This window comes from Pseudophryne corroboree, chromosome 3, assembly GCF_028390025.1.
Source record: "Pseudophryne corroboree isolate aPseCor3 chromosome 3, aPseCor3.hap2, whole genome shotgun sequence".
NCBI lineage: Eukaryota > Metazoa > Chordata > Amphibia > Anura > Myobatrachidae > Pseudophryne > Pseudophryne corroboree.
This window is the reverse complement of record NC_086446.1, coordinates 744,648,997-744,667,639: the sequence shown is the minus strand read 5'-3', so window position 1 is coordinate 744,667,639 and position 18,643 is coordinate 744,648,997. Positions and strand designations below refer to the sequence as shown.

General features: G+C 47.0%; 1 long non-coding RNA gene across 1 annotated transcript; it reads left to right on the top strand.

Moving 5' to 3' along the window:
• The first annotated feature begins 5,721 nt into the window (after positions 1 to 5,721).
• Positions 5,722 to 18,374, top strand: LOC135058224 (uncharacterized). The gene is made up of 3 exons (XR_010244690.1): positions 5,722 to 5,951; positions 14,279 to 14,494; positions 18,288 to 18,374. It is a non-coding gene; the product is annotated as an uncharacterized LOC135058224 (long non-coding RNA).
• Positions 18,375 to 18,643: the final 269 nt, after the last annotated feature.

The window sequence follows — 18,643 nt, the reverse complement described above, 5'->3', positions numbered from 1 at the left end:
CTTCCCTCATGTGCTTATCCTTTCTCTTACTTTAATAATCTTTAACTGCATCAGCTTCAGCAGTCTTCTGCCACCTGATACTTATTCCAGTGTCATCTGCTGATGTAACTATGTTTATTTACCCTGTACTTGTCCTATATTGTCTTCAACTGTAAGTTGCTGTTTTCCTGTTTTGATTATTTGTTTATGTACTCTGTAATTGGGCACTGCGGAACCCTTGTGGCACCATATAAATAAAGGATAATTATAATAATTAATAATAATATCAGTCTATACAGTATGTCCATTTGTTTACATTGTCCCATTTAGGGATCCATTTATATCAAATATCTGCAGCATACTTTGTGTATATCCGTGATACTTAACGAATATGCAGCCGATAATTAACATAACTTACCTGTCCGGCGAGGTCCCTGCGGTGTCTACCTACTCGGTGGCATCAGAAAGACTTTGCTGGGTCCCCATTGCTGGTAGTAGGAACTGCACTGCTAGCACCATCTAGAAATGGAGGTAACGATACAGCTATCAACAGCGGTAAATTCATCTTACTGCTGTTTGCTAAGTACTGTAGCATAACCCCTGTAGCAAGTGCTAAAGGGATTACTAATCATTGTTATATACAGACCTTAGTCATACCTCCCAACATTCTGTAATGTGAAGATGGGTCGCCTTGTGTGTGCTGCCAGGTGCTTTCACTTCAAAGGTGGCATGACCTAATGGGGAGGGGGCATGGCTTGTTGCACACCCCGTTACCATCACTCTGAGGGTGTAGCCAGCACTCCCAGATATACTAGGCTAACCTCAGGTTCTCCCCACACTGTTAACAGATGCCCTGCACAAGCTCCTTGTTAACTGCGGCCCGCGGGTGAGACAACGGGACAATCTGCTTGTTTGGATCCGTCTACAAAAAAAACAGATTTTGCTACACAAAAGATGGGCCATATCTGCAGTTAGAAATTCCCTAAGCATTATGACACAAAGTGCACCCCACAGTCCATGGGCCTCTGCATAACATCCACCTACAGTATTGGGAAAATTTGGTGGTTCGTATTGACTTATAAGTTTGCTGCACCCCCAACAGAGATGACTAAAGTCTAAGTCCTGACAGCTGAAGTGTGCATGGAGGTAAATAAGGGTTTGGGGGAGTTTTTTTTATTCATTTAAACTAGAGATGAGCGGGTTTGGTTCTCTGAGAACCGAACCCCTCCGAACTTCACGTCCCGAGCCCGGATCCGAGTCCGCCTCTGGACTTCCCACCAGACTGGGAAATGAGAATGAGGCAAAACATCATCATCCCGCTGTCGGATTCTCACGGGTTTTGGATTCCATATAAGGAGCCACACATCGCCACCATTTTCACTCCAGTCCTGGAGAGTGTAGCGAGAGGACGTGTCTCTCTCCTCAGTGTCTGTCTGTGTGGGAAAGTGGTGTGGCAACCTAATCTGTTTTATGTGTCATTCCAGTGCTGTCTTGTGCTGCTGCTGCATGACTCCAGTCACAGTGGTGGTGTCCTCTGCTGCCATATGTCCAGTGATGCTGTATAAGTCCAGTCCATTGCAGTGGTACTGTGTTGTCCTGCATCAGTCCAGTGGTGTTGTCCCTTTGCTGCATCAGTCCAGTCACAGTGGTGGTGTCCTCTGCTGCCTTATGTCCAGTGATGCTGTATAAGTCCGGTCCACTGCAGTGTTGCTGTGTTGTCCTGCATCAGTCCAGTGGTGGTGTCCCTGTGCTGCCATAAGCCCAGTGGTACTGCCGTATAAATCCAGTTCAGTGGTAGTGCCATATAAGTCCAGTGGTACTGCCATATAAGTCCAGTGATACTGCCGTATAAGTCCAGTGGTCAGTGGCGTAACTAGAAATTTTTCTCCCCCAAGCCAAAAAATCCTTCGGCGCCCCCCCCCCCCCATAACCCCCGTAATTGGCACTAGCAAAGGTAGAAAAATGCGCGCCCGGCAAAAAGGGTGTGTGGCTTTGTCGAAATGGGCGTGGCTTTGCATGGAGGGCGTGGCATTGCAGGAAAAGACTACCTTATACCCCAGTTTTGCAACCTGCACGCCCAGACGTTGGCCACCACCGGAAAGAAAAATAATCCTGATTCATGCCCCTTACATTATTTGTCATTTTTCCTCCTTATAGTAATGCCCAGTATACATTATTCCACATACTGCAATGGCCCTTAGACATTATTCCACACACAATAATGCACATGACACAATATGCACACACTGTAATGCCCCAGACACATTATGCCACACACTGTAATGCCTGTGACACATTATGACAGGAATCGCAATGCCCGTTATACATTATGCTACACACTGCAATGCCCCTGATACATTATAGCACATACAATGTCTGTGACACAGTATGACACACACCACAATGATCCTGAGACATTATACCACATACCACAATGCCCGTGATATAGTATACAACACACCGTAATGCCTGATACATTATGACATACACCGCAATGTCCGTGATACATTATACCACACACCGTAATGCCCATTACACATTAAGTTCTACAGTAAGGCTTCTAATTACTTTTAAATTACCTGCTCGTTGCCAGGGGTTTCATGCTCTTGGTTCCATGCACGGTGCCAGGGGTTTCATGCACTGGGTGTCATGCTCGTTGCTAGGGGGTAGTGCTTGTTGCTAGGGCCATGCTCCCAGTGCCACATATGCCCCCAGTGCCAGATATTCCCCCACAGTGCCAGGTATATGCCCCTAGTGCCAGATATTCCCCCACAGTGCCACATATGCCCCCTCAGTGCCTGCTCCCCCCAGTGCCAAATATTCCCCCACAGTGCCAGGTATATGCCCCCAGTGCCAGATATTCCCCCACAGTGCCAAGTATATGCCTCCAGTGCCAGATCTTCCCCCCACAGTGCCAGGTATATGCCCCCAGTGCCAGATCTGCCCCCACAGTGCCAAGTATATGCCCCCAGTGCCAGATCTGCCCCCACAGTGCCAGGTATATGCCCCCAGTGCCAGATCTGTCCCCCACAGTGCCAGGTATATGCCCCAAGTGCCAGATCTGCCCCCACAGTGCCAGGTATATGCCCCCAGTGCCAGATCTGCCCCCACAGTGCCAGGTATATGCCCCCAGTGCCAGATCTGCCCCCCACAGTGCCAGGTATATGCCCCCAGTGCCAGATCTGCCCCCCACAGTGCCAGGTATATGCCCCCAGTGCCAGATCTGCCCCCCACAGTGCCAGGTATATGCCCCAAGTGCCTGCGCCCCCCCCCCCTTTCCATGTGTTGGAGGGACACGGAGCGCATCGCGCGTCTCTCCTGCGTCCCTCCTGGCTCTCCCCCGCTGGTCTAATAAAGGAAGTGCCGGTTCGTGAGCCAATCAGAGCTCACGAACGGCACTTCCTTAGACCGGCCGGGGGAGAGCCAGGGAGGGACACAGGAGAGACGCGCAATGTGCGCTCCGTGTCCCTCCAACACAGCAGGGAGGGAGAGGAGACCGCAGATTGACATGCGGACGCTCGTCCGCATGTCAATCTGTTCTAAGTCAGTGGCGCCCCCGCAGCCCCTCGCCCCCAAGCCACCGCGAGGACTGCGGGGGCAGTAGTTACGCCACTGCCAGTGGTACTGCCATATAAATCCAGTCAAGTGGTACTGCCGTATAAATTCAGTCAAGTGGTACTGTCGTATAAGTCCAGTGATACTGCCATATAAATCCAGTGGTACTGCCGTGTAAATCCAGTCCAGTGGTACTGCCGTATAAGTCCAGTGGTACTGCCATATAAGTTCAGTGGTACTGCCATATAAGTACAGTGATACTGACATATAAGTCCAGTGATACTGCCATATAAGTCCAGTCCAGTGGTACTGCTGTATAAGTCCAGTCATGTGGTACTGTTGTTTAAGTCCAATGGTACTGCCATATAAGTCTAGTGGTACTGCTGCATAAGTCCAGTGATACTGCCGTATAAATCCAGTGGTACTGCCGTATAAATCCAGTCCAGTGGTACTGCCATATAAGTCCAGTCAAGTGGTACTGCCATATAAATCCAGTGGTACTGCCATATAGGTCCAATGATACTGCCATATAAGTCCAGTGATACTGCTGTATAAGTCCAGTCTAGTGGTACTGCCGTATAAGTCCAGTCAAGTGGTACTGCCGTATAAGTCCAGTGGTACTGCCGTATAAGTCTAGTGGTACTGCCGTATAAGTCCAGTGATACTGCTGTATAAATCCAGTGGTACTGCCATGTAAATCCAGTGGTACTGCCATATAAATCCAGTCCAGTGGTACTGCCGCATTAAATCCAGTGGTACTGCCATATAAGTCCAGTGATACTGTCATATAAGTCCAGTGATACTGCCATATAAGTCCAGTCCAATGGTACTGCCATATAAATCCAGTGGTACTGCCATATAAGTCCAATGATACTGCCATATAAGTCCAGTGATGCTGCCGTATAAGTCCAGTGGTACTGCCATATAAATCCAGTCCAGTGGTACTGCCGTATAAATCCTGTCCAGTGGTACTGTCATATAAGTCCAGTGACACTGCCATATAAGTCCAGTCCAGTGGTACTGCCGTATAAATCCAGTCAAGTGGTACTGCCGTTTAAGTCCAGTGGTACTGCCGTATAAGTCCAGTGATACTGTCGCAAAAGTCCAGTGGTACTGCTGTATAAATCCAGTGGTACTGCCGTATAAGTCCAGTGATGCTGCCGTATAAGTCCAGTGGTACTGCCTTATAAATCCAGTGGTACTGCCATATAAATCCAGTCCAGTGGTACTGCTGTATACATCCAGTGGTACTGCCGTATACGTCCAGTGGTACTGCCGTATACGTCCAGTGGTACTGCCGTATACGTCCAGTGATACTGCCATATAAGTACAGTGATACTGCTGTATAAGTCCAGTCCAGTGGTACTGCCGTATAAGTCCAGTCAAGTGGTACTGCCGTTTAAGTCCAGTGGTACTGCCATGTAAGTCTAGTGGTACTGCAGTATAAGTCCAGTGATACTGCCGTATAAATCTAGTGGTACTGCCGTATAAATCCAGTGGTACTGCCGTATAAATCCAGTCCAGTGGTACAGCCGCATAAGTCCAGTGGTACTGCCATATAAGTCCAATGATACTGCCATATAAGTCCAGTGATACTGCCGTATGATTCTAGTCCAGTGGTACTGCCATATAAGTCCAATGATACTGCCATATAAGTCCAGTGATACTGCCGTATGATTCTAGTCCAGTGGTACTGCCGTATAAGTCAAGTCAAGTGGTACTGCCGTATAAGTCCAGTCCAGTGGTACTGCCGTATAAGTCCAGTGGTATTGACATATAAGTCCAGTGATACTGTCCTATAATAATAATAGTAATAATAATAATAATAATAATAATAATTTTATTTATATAGCCCTCTTTCTCCAATAGGACTCATGGCGCTTAACATATACATAGCACAGAGCCGAAACTAGGGGGGGGCTAGGGGGGCATGTGACCTAGGCGCCAGACTGGAGAGGGCGCCGAGACTGTCACTTAATCCCCCCTAACGCCCCCTCCCTATGCGGCAGCGATAGCTTGGAGCCGGCGGAGCTCGAGCTCCAGACTCTGCTAGCTGCGCCTAGCCAGGCAGGCACACGAACCGCATAGCAGAGATGACACTGAAAATAAACTACATCTCCCAGCAGCCCTTGCTGCCGGGAGCTGTACTTTACTTTCAGTTTCATCTCTGCAGCGTGCTGTGATCAGCACTGCAGAGCCACATCAAGAGGGGGCAAAGGGGACAAATTACTAACCTCCCTCTCACCCCCCACCCCACTGCTAGTGCCTTTAATCAAGTCTGCAGCCACTGCTGCAGTGAACAAGAAATAAAGATTTCCGAAAAGGGGGCGGGGCTAAACGGCACTGTACACACAGTGCCATGCCAGCCAGCAACAGCATGGGAGAGAGGAGGGGAGAAGAGCAGTACAGCCTAAACAGTGAGTACTGTATATAACTCAGGGAAGGAGCACTGTATGTGTGTGACTGCTATATGTGTGTATGAATGTGTGCATGTGTGTGATTGTATGTGAATAGGTGTGTGACTACGTATATGTATGGGTGTGGTATGCGTCACCGGGCATACCGACGCTGGTATCCCGGGAGCGGAATGCCTGTCGGGGGGAAGGGGGGGTTGTGAGCGCAGCAAGTCCCTTTGCGGGCTCGCTGCGCTCGCCACGCTGGGGTGGGAGTGGTCCCTGTTGATCGGCATGCCGACCGTCGGGATTGTGAGGGGGCGGGATATAGGGGGAGGCACTGTAACCGGCGGTCACATAACTACATCCCATCTGTATGTGTGCTTGTGTGTCACTCTATATATGTGTCACTCAGTATACATGTTTGTACCGGTGTGTGATTATATGTATATATTATATGTATGTATGTGAGTGAACGTATGTGTGCGTGACAGTATGTATTTTGTATTGGTGTGTGATTTTATGTATGTATTAATATATGGGTTATTATTTTATTTCTCCTTCATCCGTAGCCCAAATAAATAAAAAATGAAAATAAAAAATGCCGAGCTATCCCCTTTGCCCTTATGAAGTTGATATATATATGAATGCGAGGGGGGCGCTAAGTTAATGGCTCGCCCCGGGTGCCAAAACTCCTAGTTTCGGCCCTGCATAGCATAATATAGTACAGAAAATAATGAAGTACAGAACAGATTTTCATAAAATACAGAAGCATCAAGATACTAAAGGGACAATTATGTAAATGCTTGAGTAAACAGGAAAGTCTTGAGTCTACTTTTGAAGGATTCTATAGTTGGGGCCTCTCGCACTGTGCGGGAAGTGAGTTCCACAGAGTCGGAGCCGCATGACTAAAAACTCGACCCCCAGATGAATTACGTGAGACTCTAGGTACTGCTAAAAGTCCTTCATCTACAGATCGCAGTAATCGAGTAGGGCAGTATGGGGTCAGAAGCTGCTTCAGGTACCTTGGGCCCTGGTCATGTAGTGCTTTGAAACTCAGTAAGCCAATCTTGAAGATGATTCGCCATCTTACAGGCAGCCAGTGAAGGGAGTAGAGGATGGGTGTTATGTGGCTAGAATGGGGCTGGTCGGTTAATAGCCTGGCAGCTGTGTTTTACACCAGCTGTAAGTGGTGCAATTCTTTTGCTGGGAGACCAAGGTAGAGGGCATTACAGTAGTCTAATCGAGATGATACAAATGCATGTATGACTTTTGGCATATCATCTGAGGGAATTAAGTGCTTGATTCTGGCTATGTTCCTCAGGTGAAAGAATGAGGATTTGATTGTGGCTGATATCTGATGTTTAAGTGTCAAGCCACCATCCAGGACAACGCCAAGATTCCGCACACGATCAGTGGTTTGTAATTCTGAATCCCCGAGTGTAAGTCCAGTTGGTTGGCTATGCTGCAGTCTTGTCCTTTGATTATGCGGTCCTATCATAAGTACCTCTGTTTTATCCAGGTTCAGTTGCAGCCAACTGGCGCTCATCCACTCCTGTAGTTCAACTAGACAGCCATTTAGGGTTGCTATTGGGTTATCAGTGCCCGGAGCAAAGGACAAGTACAGGTGTGTATCATCTGTATACAGGGGCGGATTGGGAACAAAGGCCCTCATTCCGAGTTGTTCGCTCGCTAGCTACTTTTAGCAGAAATGCAAACACAAAGCCGCCGCCCTCCTGGAGTGTATCTTAGCATAGCAGAATTGCTAACGAAAGATTAGCAATTCTGCTATTATTAGCAGAATTGCTAACAAAAGCAATTTCCTTGCAGTTTCTGAGTAGCTCCAGACCTACTCCTAGATTGCGATCACCTCAGTCCGTTTAGTTCCTGGTTTGACTTCACAAACACGCCCTGCGTTTCGGCCAGCCACTCCTCCGTTTCTCCAGCCACTCCTGCATTTTTACCTGGCACGTCTGCGTTTTTTAGCACACTCCCTGAAAACGTCCAGTTTCCGCCCAGAAACACCCACTGCCTGTCAATCACACTACGATCAGCCGAGCGATTGAAAAGCTTTGTTCGCCCGTGAGTAAAATAGCATAGTTTTGTGTAAAATTGCTTAGCGCGTGCGCCCTGCTGTGCATACGCATGCGCAGAACTGCCGGATTTTAGCCTCTTAGCAATTCTGCTAAAATTAGCAGCGAGCGAACAACTCGGAATGAGGGCCAAAAAGCGGCCCTGGAAAAATTTGTACTAGTGGCCCCATTTGGGCAGCGCCAGAGGTGTAACGTCTAGCCATGGGCCATGGCAACAGCACCCTCCCCCCAAGACTTTCCAGATAGTGGGGATGTCCAGCATCAAAGGGAAGTTAAAAGGAAATAAAATTAAGTGTTATGAGCACATTATATGATACACCTTTAGAATTTGGGAAACAAAATAATTCTTTAGAAAGATATATTTTCTTGCTTATTACACCAACCGTATCCCAAACACTATTCACTCAATCTTATATGTCAGCCAAGCAGGCAGACAGAGCATACACTAGATCATCTGCAATCACAGGCTAAGTGGCAAAGTCATTTTCATATATGCAAATTGTTTGGCATCTTATTCATTATGTCTATAAATAGGACCATATGTTCTCAAACAAAACAGGCCCCACGGGTGCGTCGGCCCACCAGGGATCTTCCCTGTAGGACCTATGGCCAATCCGCCTCTGTCTGCATAGCAGTGGTAGACTAGCCCATGGCGCCTGATTATTTCACCCAGCGGGAGCATGTATACTGCAAAAAGCATTGGTGATAGTATAGAACCTTTGTGGGACACCACATGGCAATGGCACTGGTGGTGGTGAGTATAATCCAGACGATACTCTCTGTGACCTGCCTGTGAGAAATGATTTGAACCAGCTTAAGACTGTGCCATCCAGTCCACAAAAATTTATCAGTTGCTCAATCAGAAGCCCATGGTCCACGGTATCAATTGCTGCAGAAAGATCCAGAAGGATTAATATTGAACAGTCACCTCTGTCTCTTGCAATCAGAAGATCATTTAACACACACACCAGGGCTGTTTCAGTGCTATGTCTTCTCCTGAATTCTGATTGGAATGGATCATAGATATCATGGGTTGTCAGGCGGGTTTCCTAATTCATATAAGTCCAGTCCAGTGGTACTGCCGTAAAAGTCCAAGCAATTGGTACTGCTGTATAAGTCCATTGGTACTGCCGTATAAGTCCAGTGGTACTGCCGTATAAGTCCAGTACAGTGGTGCTGCCATATAAGTTCAGTGGTGCTGTCCTGTGCTGTATATTATTTACTCCAAATAAAGGGGTTATTAATATTTAATCCAAATAATTTTTACAGGGTTTGCCCTGCGTGGTGTAGAGGTACACTCTCCTGTGCTGCATATTGTTATATACAGTAACTCCAGAAAAATAATGGAGAACAAAAATTTGGAGGATAAAATAGGGAAAGATCAAGAACCACTTGCTCCTACTGCTGCTGCTGCTGTTGTTGCTGCTGGGAGTCGATCGTCATCCCAAAGGGTAATTGAATGTCCAAAAGTCCTTCGCGAGGAAGATGAAATATGACAGCAGTCATCCTGTTGCAAAGCGGATAACTGAGGCCTTGACAGCTATGTTGGTGTTAGACGTGTGTCCGGTATCCGCCATTAGTGCAGTGGGATTTAGACAATTGATGGAGGTAGTGTGTCCCCGGTACCAAATCCCATCTACATTCCACTTCACTAGAAAAGCGATTCCCGGACTGTACAGGGACATTAAGAAAAGTGTCCTCAGTGTCCTGAAAAATGCGGTTGTACGCAGTGTCCACTTAACCACGGACATGTGGACAAGTGGAGCAGGGCAAACTAAGGACTATATGACTGTGACAGTCCACTGGGTAGATGTATTGCCTCCCGCAGCACCAATAGCAGCATCTCACAAACGCCAGCTCGTTCCTAGGCAGGCTATGCTGTGTATCACCAGTTTCCGTAAGAGGTACACCGCTGACAACCTCTTACAGAAATTGAGGAACATCATCGCACAATGGCTTACCCCACTTAGACTCTCCTGGGGATTTGTGATATTGGACAACGCCACCAATATTGTGCGTGCATTACATCTGGGCAAATTCCAGCACGTCCCATGTATTGCACATACAATTAATTTGGAGGTGCAGATTTTTTTAAGAAATTACAGGGGCGTGCAGGAGATGCTGTCGGTAGCCCGAAAAATTGCGGGCCACTTTCGACATTCAGCCACTGCATGCCATTCCTAGATGGGCCAGGTGTTTGTGCCGCACACTTGTGTCGCTTAGCTTAGTCATACAGCAACCTCGGTGTACCGCTTTTTCTTCTTTGCATCATGTGCTGTTTGGGGACTAGTTTTTTTAAGTGCCATCCTGTCTGCCACTGCAGTGCCACTCCTAGATGGGCCAGGTGTTTGTGCCGCACACTTGTGTCGCTTAGCTTAGTCATACAGCTACCTCATTGCACCTCTTTTACTTCTTTGCATTAAGTTCTGTTTGGGGCCTAGTTTTTTTAAGTGCCATCCTGTCTGCCACTGCAGTACCACTCCTAGATGGGCCAGGTGATTGTGCCGCACACTTGTGTCGCTTAGCTTAGTCATACAGCAACCTCGGTGTACCGCTTTTTCTTCTTTGCATCATGTGCTGTTTGGGGACTAGTTTTTTTAAGTGCCATCCTGTCTGCCACTGCAGTGCCACTCCTAGATGGGCCAGGTGTTTGTGCCGCACACTTGTGTCGCTTAGCTTAGTCATACAGCTACCTCATTGCACCTCTTTTACTTCTTTGCATTAAGTTCTGTTTGGGGCCTAGTTTTTTTAAGTGCCATCCTGTCTGCCACTGCAGTACCACTCCTAGATGGGCCAGGTGATTGTGCCGCACACTTGTGTCGCTTAGCTTAGTCATACAGCAACCTCAGTGCAACTTTTAGGCCTAAAAACAATATTGTGAGGTGTTCAGAATAGACTGGAAATGAGTGGAAATGAATGTTATTGAGGTTGATAATACCGTAGGGTCAAAATTACCCCCAAAGTCTGTGATTTTGGCTATTTTTATGTTTTTTTCAAAAATCATCCAGATCCAAAGCCAAAACCAATACCCAAAAGGGTGGCTTTGGCAAAACCTGTCCAGATCCAAAACGCGAGCGGGGATCCAGAACCAAAACCAAAACACAGAACACAAAAAGTTCTCGCCGCACATCTCTAATTTAAACCTTTTTTAATAACTCTATTTATATTACTCTTTTGGTGTGAAGGGCAGGGTTTTTTTCATTTATCCTGGAACAACTACAGTGGCAAAGTCAAATATCTTCTCCGTGGGTCCCAATCTGTTTAAGTATCCTGGACCCCACATGCATTACCCAACTCCATAAAAGCACTACCCTTAGAGGCACAGCAGTGGCTCCTCCCAAATGCAGGGAGGAGGCATACTGATACCACCTGCGAGGTATATTGCACTTCATACTGGGTGTTTATAGTAAATAAAGCAAACAATACTATTAATGCTATGAGAGACTTGGCTTAGAGGGTGCCAAAAAGCCAGGTAAATAGGTAGTGGGGAGCTGCAGCACGGTCTGCAATGTGATGGGTTCTTGTTGATGCAGATGGAGAGGGTCTCTGCCATGTAAGGGTTGTAAACGTCGATTTACATACAGGACTAAAAGCAACACTTTAAAAACACATTAAATACTCTTTAAAATGGAGCCGCTACGGCCGCTGTAATCAAACCTTAGCCTACGTACTTTTTACACCGTTAGCGTACAAAGCCCCGTACCGTGTATGTACTTTGCGCACAAACGCCGCGCTGGCCGTACAAAGTACACGCAGTGCGTACACAGCCAAAGACACGCCGTGAGCACTCTGCAGCTACACGTGTGACTGAAATACACTTATAACCTTAGCAGGGAAAAGAGACACGACACCAGATTGTATTTAAGATGCTGGGTTCCAACACACCAACATATAATTGCTGAAAGGGGGTTACAATAACAACAATACAATACAATAGAAAAATGGCTACAGTCAATGGTACATACGTTTTGGTTTCACCTGCTCTTCCCGGCCGGTCCTCAGTCATCAAGGGAGATGACCTTCAGAGTCTGTGTGGGACCAGGCATGCAGCTGGCTGCTTATACAATAGTCCAAAACCTAACACAATGGAAACTGTAATCTCTTTGTCCATTGGACACATGGATGGTCATTTACAGTACAGGAGAGGTCATAGGTCGGTTTGAATAGGTGGGCGATGTCTGTTCCAGGTGCACTTGCAGATGGTCTCCTCTGGGTTCCCGCCGCATACCAAGTGTGCAGTAAGGGGGTAATTCCAAGTTGATCGCAGCAGGAAATTTTTTAGCAGTTGGGCAAAACCATGTGCACTGCAGGAGGGGGGGGGGGGGGCAGATATAACATTTGCAGAGAGAATTAGATTTGGGTGGGTTATTTTGTTTCTGTGCAGGGTAAATACTGTCTGCTTTATTTTTACACTGCAATTTAGATTGCAGATTGAACACACCCCACCCAAATCTAACTCTCTCTGCACATGTTATATCAGCCTCCCCTGCAGTGCACATGGGCCCTCATTCCGAGATGTTCGCTCGTTAGTGGTTTTTGCAACGGTGCGATTTGTCGCAAACTGCGCATGCGCAATGTTCGCAGTGCATCTGCGCCAAGTAAATTTGCCAAAAAGTTAGGTATTTTACTCACGGCTTAACGAAGAAATTTCTTCATTCTGGTGATCGGAGTGTGATTGACAGGAAGTGGGTGTTTCTGGGCGGAAACTGGCCGTTTTATGGGTGTGTGCGGAAAAACGCTGCCGTTTCTGGGAAAAACGGGGGAGTGGCTGGATAAACGGGGGAGTGTCAGGGCGAACGCTGGGTGTGTTTGTGACGTCAAACCAGGAACGAAACTGACTGAACTGATTGCAGTGTAGGAGTAAGTCCCGAGCTACTCAGAAACTGCTAAGAAATTTCTATTCGCAATTATGCGAATCTTTCGTTCGCAATTCTGCAAAGCTAAGATACACTCCCAGTAGGCGGCGGCTTAGCGTGTGCAAAGCTGCTAAAAGCAGCTAGCGAGCAAACAACTCGGAATGAGGACCATGGTTTTGCCCAATTGCTAACAAAGTTCCTGCTGCAATCAACTCAGAATTACCCCCTAAATACAGTTAATATTTATATTCTGCTCCTGCACATAACTATTCGCAGGAGCGGGCGATCTTCTGCAAACCAACACCGGAATATTGCCCTTAATATACCCTACAGCTGGATACCAAACACCACCGTATAACCTAGTTCTGTCCCCTCCTGTCCTGTAAAGGTGAATCCCTTTGTTCTTATACCATTTAAACATGTGTAACTCACTGGTGTGGTGCAGGGAGACTATGTGTACATTGTGCACTATTTGGATTAAATATGTAATGTGTTTTTATGGCTTTTCCATGCGATCACAAACACTACCGTAATTACTCATACCACGCGCTAATACGCAGGACCGTGGGAGCGACCATACGCAAATTGCAAATATGTGCACGCACGGCAGAGCAAGTACGCGCATGGAGGCCATCTGTGTGTAGTTTGTACGTGACGTGTGTACTGCAATCGTTTTTTGACTTCGACAGGGTCTGGTCAAGAGGGCATCTGTGTAAGGTTTAACAGTACAAGGAGTATCTTTGCACATTAAGGGTGGGGGGGGGGGGGGGGGGTAGGGGGGTATTTGTGCAATGGGAAGGACTCATCTGTAAAATTGCAATGTGTTATTGCCTTGGTACGGGTTACAGAGGAGCCTGGCGCTGACTTTACTACAGTAATGCCCAGGGACTTGATGTTAGGACATGGCAATGCTTTTGCTGTAATAAATTGCTGATCTTTTACATTGCAGCTTATGCAGCGAGCACCTCTCGTACATGAAATATGTAAATGAATGTTTATTGGGCACATTAAGTAGCTGAAATGAACACACACATGCACTTGTATGCCACTTAATAGTCCTTTTTAGTAGATTTCTTTGCCTGTATCCAGCAATAGAACATTTCCATGTATTATGCACTCACATAAAAAGCCTCTAGCCAGTACGTGTTCATCTCACAGCAGGTGCTGACAAATGGATCTGGGGAACATTACTTTCACTCATTTCGGCTATTTTGCTCTGATAAGTGAGTATTGGAGTTTTCGGAGAAAACACAGCCACAAGAAAGTATTTAGGAAAAACAGAGGGGATCGATTGTAAAGGTGCCATTTGTTTTTTTAATATTGATCTGATTTGCAGACAAATTACTGGGAGTAAAAAATGACTCTTCCACTCACATGTAATTGGCAGAGTTTTATCTTATAGGAGGCCGAAACACATACATCCAGGAGAGCTGCGTGATCTGCTTAGTACTGCAATAACGGCTCATCAGACATCATGCAGTCCGAGCCGGAGGAGAAGATCTGGAAGAACATATGTCCAGGAGAGCTGCGTGATCTGCTTAGTACTGCAATAACGGCTCATCAGACATCATTCAGTCCCAGCCGGAGGAGAAGATCTGGAAGAACATACGTCCAGGGGGTATATTTACAAAGATTCGTGTTTTGGCCGTTTTGAAGGGTGTTTGAACTCGAATGGTATCGGGTGCATTTTACTGCAACTTTTTGAATCCTGATACGATCATTCACTCAGCTGCCGAGTTTTGCACATTCGTTTTTTCCGATGTCGATGTGATTCGTAATATCAGGCAGTGTTTTACGGGAGTGATGAGTAAAACACTGCCTGACAAAACACAAGGAATCCCGGACGGATCTGTGAGATCCGTGCAGGGCTTCATTGTGTACCTTAAAAAGGTTTTTAAAGTGTTTAAAATTCTGAAAAAAAATGCGTGGGGTCCCCCCTCCTAAGCACAACCAGCCTCGGGCTCTTTGAGCCGGTCATGGTTGACAAAATATGGGCAAAAAAATGACAGGGGTTCCCCCATATTTCATCAACCAGCACCGGGCTCTGCGCCTGGTCCTGGTTCCAAAAATACGGGGGACAAAAAGCGTAGGGGTCCCCCGTATTTTTAAAACCAGCACCGGGCTCCACTAGCCAGGTACATAATGCCACAGCCGGGGGACACTTTTATATTGGTCCCGGCGGCCCTGGCATTACATACCCAACTAGTCACCCCTGGCCGGGGTACCCTGGAGGAGTGGGAACCCCTTAAATCAAGAGGTCCCCCCCTCCAGCCACCCAAGGGCCAGGGGTGAAGCCCGAGGCTGTCCCCCCATCCAAGGGCGGCGGATGGGGGGCTGATAGCCAAGTGTAAAAAATCAGAATATTGTTTTTAGTAGCAGTACTACAAGTCCCAGCAAGCCTCCTCCGCAAGCTGGTACTTGGAGAACCACAAGTACCAGCATGCGTTGGAAAACCGGGCCCGCTGGTACCTGTAGTACTACTACTAAAAAAATACCCAACAAAACACAGGACACACACACCGTGAAAGTATAAGTTTATTACATACATGCACACCTCCAAACATACATACTTACCTATGTTCCCACGAGGCTCGGTCCTCTTCTCCATGTAGAATCCTTGGGGGACCTGTGAAAAAAAATGATACTCACATAATCCAGTGTAGATTCTGTCCTTTGTATAATCCACGTACTTGGCAAAACACAAAAACGGAAACCCGACCACGCACTGAAAGGGGTCCCATGTTTACACATGGGACCCCTTTCCCCGACTGCCAGGACCCCCCCTGACTCCTGTCAAAGAGGGTCCCTTCAGCCAATCAGGGAGCGCCACGTCGTGGCACTCTCCTGATTGGCTGTGTGCTCCTGTAGTGTCTGTGAGGCAGCACACGGCAGAGATACAATGTAGCGCCTATGCGCTCCATTGTAGCCAATGGTGGGAACTTTGCGGTCAGCGGTTGACGGAAAGTAACCTCACCGTTTGGAGGTGTGCACGTATGTAATAAACTTATCCTGATTGGCTGTGTGCTCCTGTAGTGTCTGTGAGGCAGCACACGGCAGAGATACAATGTAGCGCCTATGCGCTCCATTGTAGCCAATGGTGGGAACTTTGCGGTCAGCGGTTGACAGAAAGTAACCTCACCGTTTGGAGGTGTGCACGTATGTAATAAACTTATACTTTCACGGTGTGTGTGTCCTGTGTTTTGTTGGGTAAACATGGGACCCCTTTCAGTGCGTGGTCGGGTTTCCGTTTTTTTGTTTTGCCAAGTACGTGGATTATACAAAGGACAGAATCTACACTGGATTATGTGAGTATCATTTTTTTTCACAGGTCCCCCAAGGATTCTACATGGAGAAGAGGACCGAGCCTCGTGGGAACATAGGTAAGTATGTATGTTTGGAGGTGTGCATGTATGTAATAAACTTATACTTTCACGGTGTGTGTGTCCTGTGTTTTGTTGGGTATTTTTTTAGTAGTAGTACTACAGGTACCAGCGGGCCCGGTTTTCCACCGCATGCTGGTACTTGTGGTTCTCCAAGTACCAGCTTGCGGAGGAGGCTTGCTGGGACTTGTAGTACTGCTACTAAAAACAATATTCTGATTTTTTACACTTGGCTATCAGCCCCCCATCCGCCGCCCCTGGATGGGGGGGACAGCCTCGGGCTTCACCCCTGGCCCTTGGGTGGCTGGAGGGGGGGGGACCCCTTGATTTAAGGGGTTCCCACTCCTCCAGGGTACCCCAGCCAGGGGTAACTAGTTGGGTATGTAATGCCAGGGCCGCCGGGACCAATATAAAAGTGTCCCCCGGCTGTGGCATTATGTACCTGGCTATTGGAGCCGGTGCTGGTTTCAAAAATACGGGGGACCCCTACGCTTTTTGTCCCCCGTATTTTTGGAACCAGGACCAGGCGCAGAGCCCGGTGCTGGTTGATGAAATATGGGGGAACCCCTGTCATTTTTCCCCCCATATTTTTTGAACCAGGACCGGCTCAAAGAGCCCGAGGCTGGTTATGCTTAGGAGGGGGGACCCCACGCATTTTTTTTTTGTTTTTACACTAAACAGACCCTTTCCCATAGATAACCATGCACAGATCTCACTGATCCGTGCATGGTTATCCAAACTCGACTGGAAAAAGCAGGTCTATTTTTTTGCTGCTTTTTTTAACGAATCTAAAAAAAATAGACCCGCACTTGAGCACTCAGAGACTAACACCCAAATACGAATGAATAGTGAATGCCCGTATTGTATGAAATAACAGCCGTGTTTGACCGATGGTCTATTCATTCGTATTTCAGAACTTTGCCAATCAAACCATTACGAATAGACCAGACACTGTCGAGTTTTCTGCTTAGTGAATTCCCGGATTGGGACTTAGAAAAAAAACCCACAAATCGGCCAAACTCGGATTTTTAGTAAATACTGGCCCAGGAGAGCTGTGTGATCTGCTTAGTACTGCAATAACGGCTCATCAGACATCGGCCCTCATTCCGAGTTGATCGCTAGTTGCCGTTGTTTGCTGCGTAGCAATCAGTTAAAAAAACGGTAAAACTGCACATGCGTATGCACCGCAATGTGCACGCGCGGCGTACGGGTACAATGAGCATCATAGTTTTGCACAGGTTCTAGAGACGCTTTCAGTCGCACTGGCGGACGTAAGGAGATTAACAGTAAGAGGGCGTTTCTGGGTGTCAACTGACCGTTTTCAGGGAGTGTTTGGAAAAACGCAGGCGTGGCCGGGCGTTTGCTGGGCGGGTATCTGACATCATTACCGTGTCATTCGTCGCAGCAATCATCGCACAGAATAAGTAACTACAGGGCTGGTCTTGTTTTGCACAAAATGTGTTTGCAGCCGCTCTGCTGCACAGGCGTTCGCAGTCCTGCAAAGTGAAAATACACTCCCCCGTGGGCGGCGACTTGGCGTTTGCACTGCTGCTAAAAGTAGCTAGCAAGTGATCAACTCGGAACGAGGGCCATCATGCAGTCCGAGCCGGAGGAGAAGGTCTGGAAGCACATACATCCAGGAGCTCTGTGTGGTCTGCTTAGTGCTGCAATAACGGCTCATCAGACATCACGCAGTCCGATCCGGAGGAGAAGATCTGGATCTACGCTCTTCCCGCAAATCTATGAGGAATAATGAAGCGTTTATTTATGTATTCAATACTAAGGCGCATTAAAATGATGACCAGTAAATGAAACCACTTATTTTACTGGTTTTAATGGGAGAACTAGGACATTGTAACAGCTGCTTTCATTATGAACCCTGTCACAGCATAGAATATTATTGACTCTAGGGATAATTTCTGATTAACCCCTTTACTGCTTTCTGATTATTTCCCTGCCAAACCTTTTTTTTCTTTTTCTCATTGTTGCGTTTAATTTTTTTTTTACTTTTACTTTTTCCACAACATCTAGCAAGAGGTTTAACTTTTTGAAAGAGGGGACATTCTCTGGAACAGTGGTATCCAAGAATCTTTAGAAGATACTATACAGTACGATGAGTAAGATAAATAATTTTTTTTAGAGCCTGTCCTTTCTAGGGTTTTCGAATCATCGATGGTCTATGACTGATGTCAAATACTGTTACCATTGATGGGGGAGAACCAGACGGTTTCCCGCCATTGATGGTTCAGTGCCCATACACCTAAAGATTTATCTTCCAATCTGGCTGGTTGGAACGAAAATCTGGTAATGGATGGGAGCAAATGACATGGATGGGAGCAAATGACAGTTGACCATTTCAAATGTTCAACTGTCTTTTGCTCCCATCC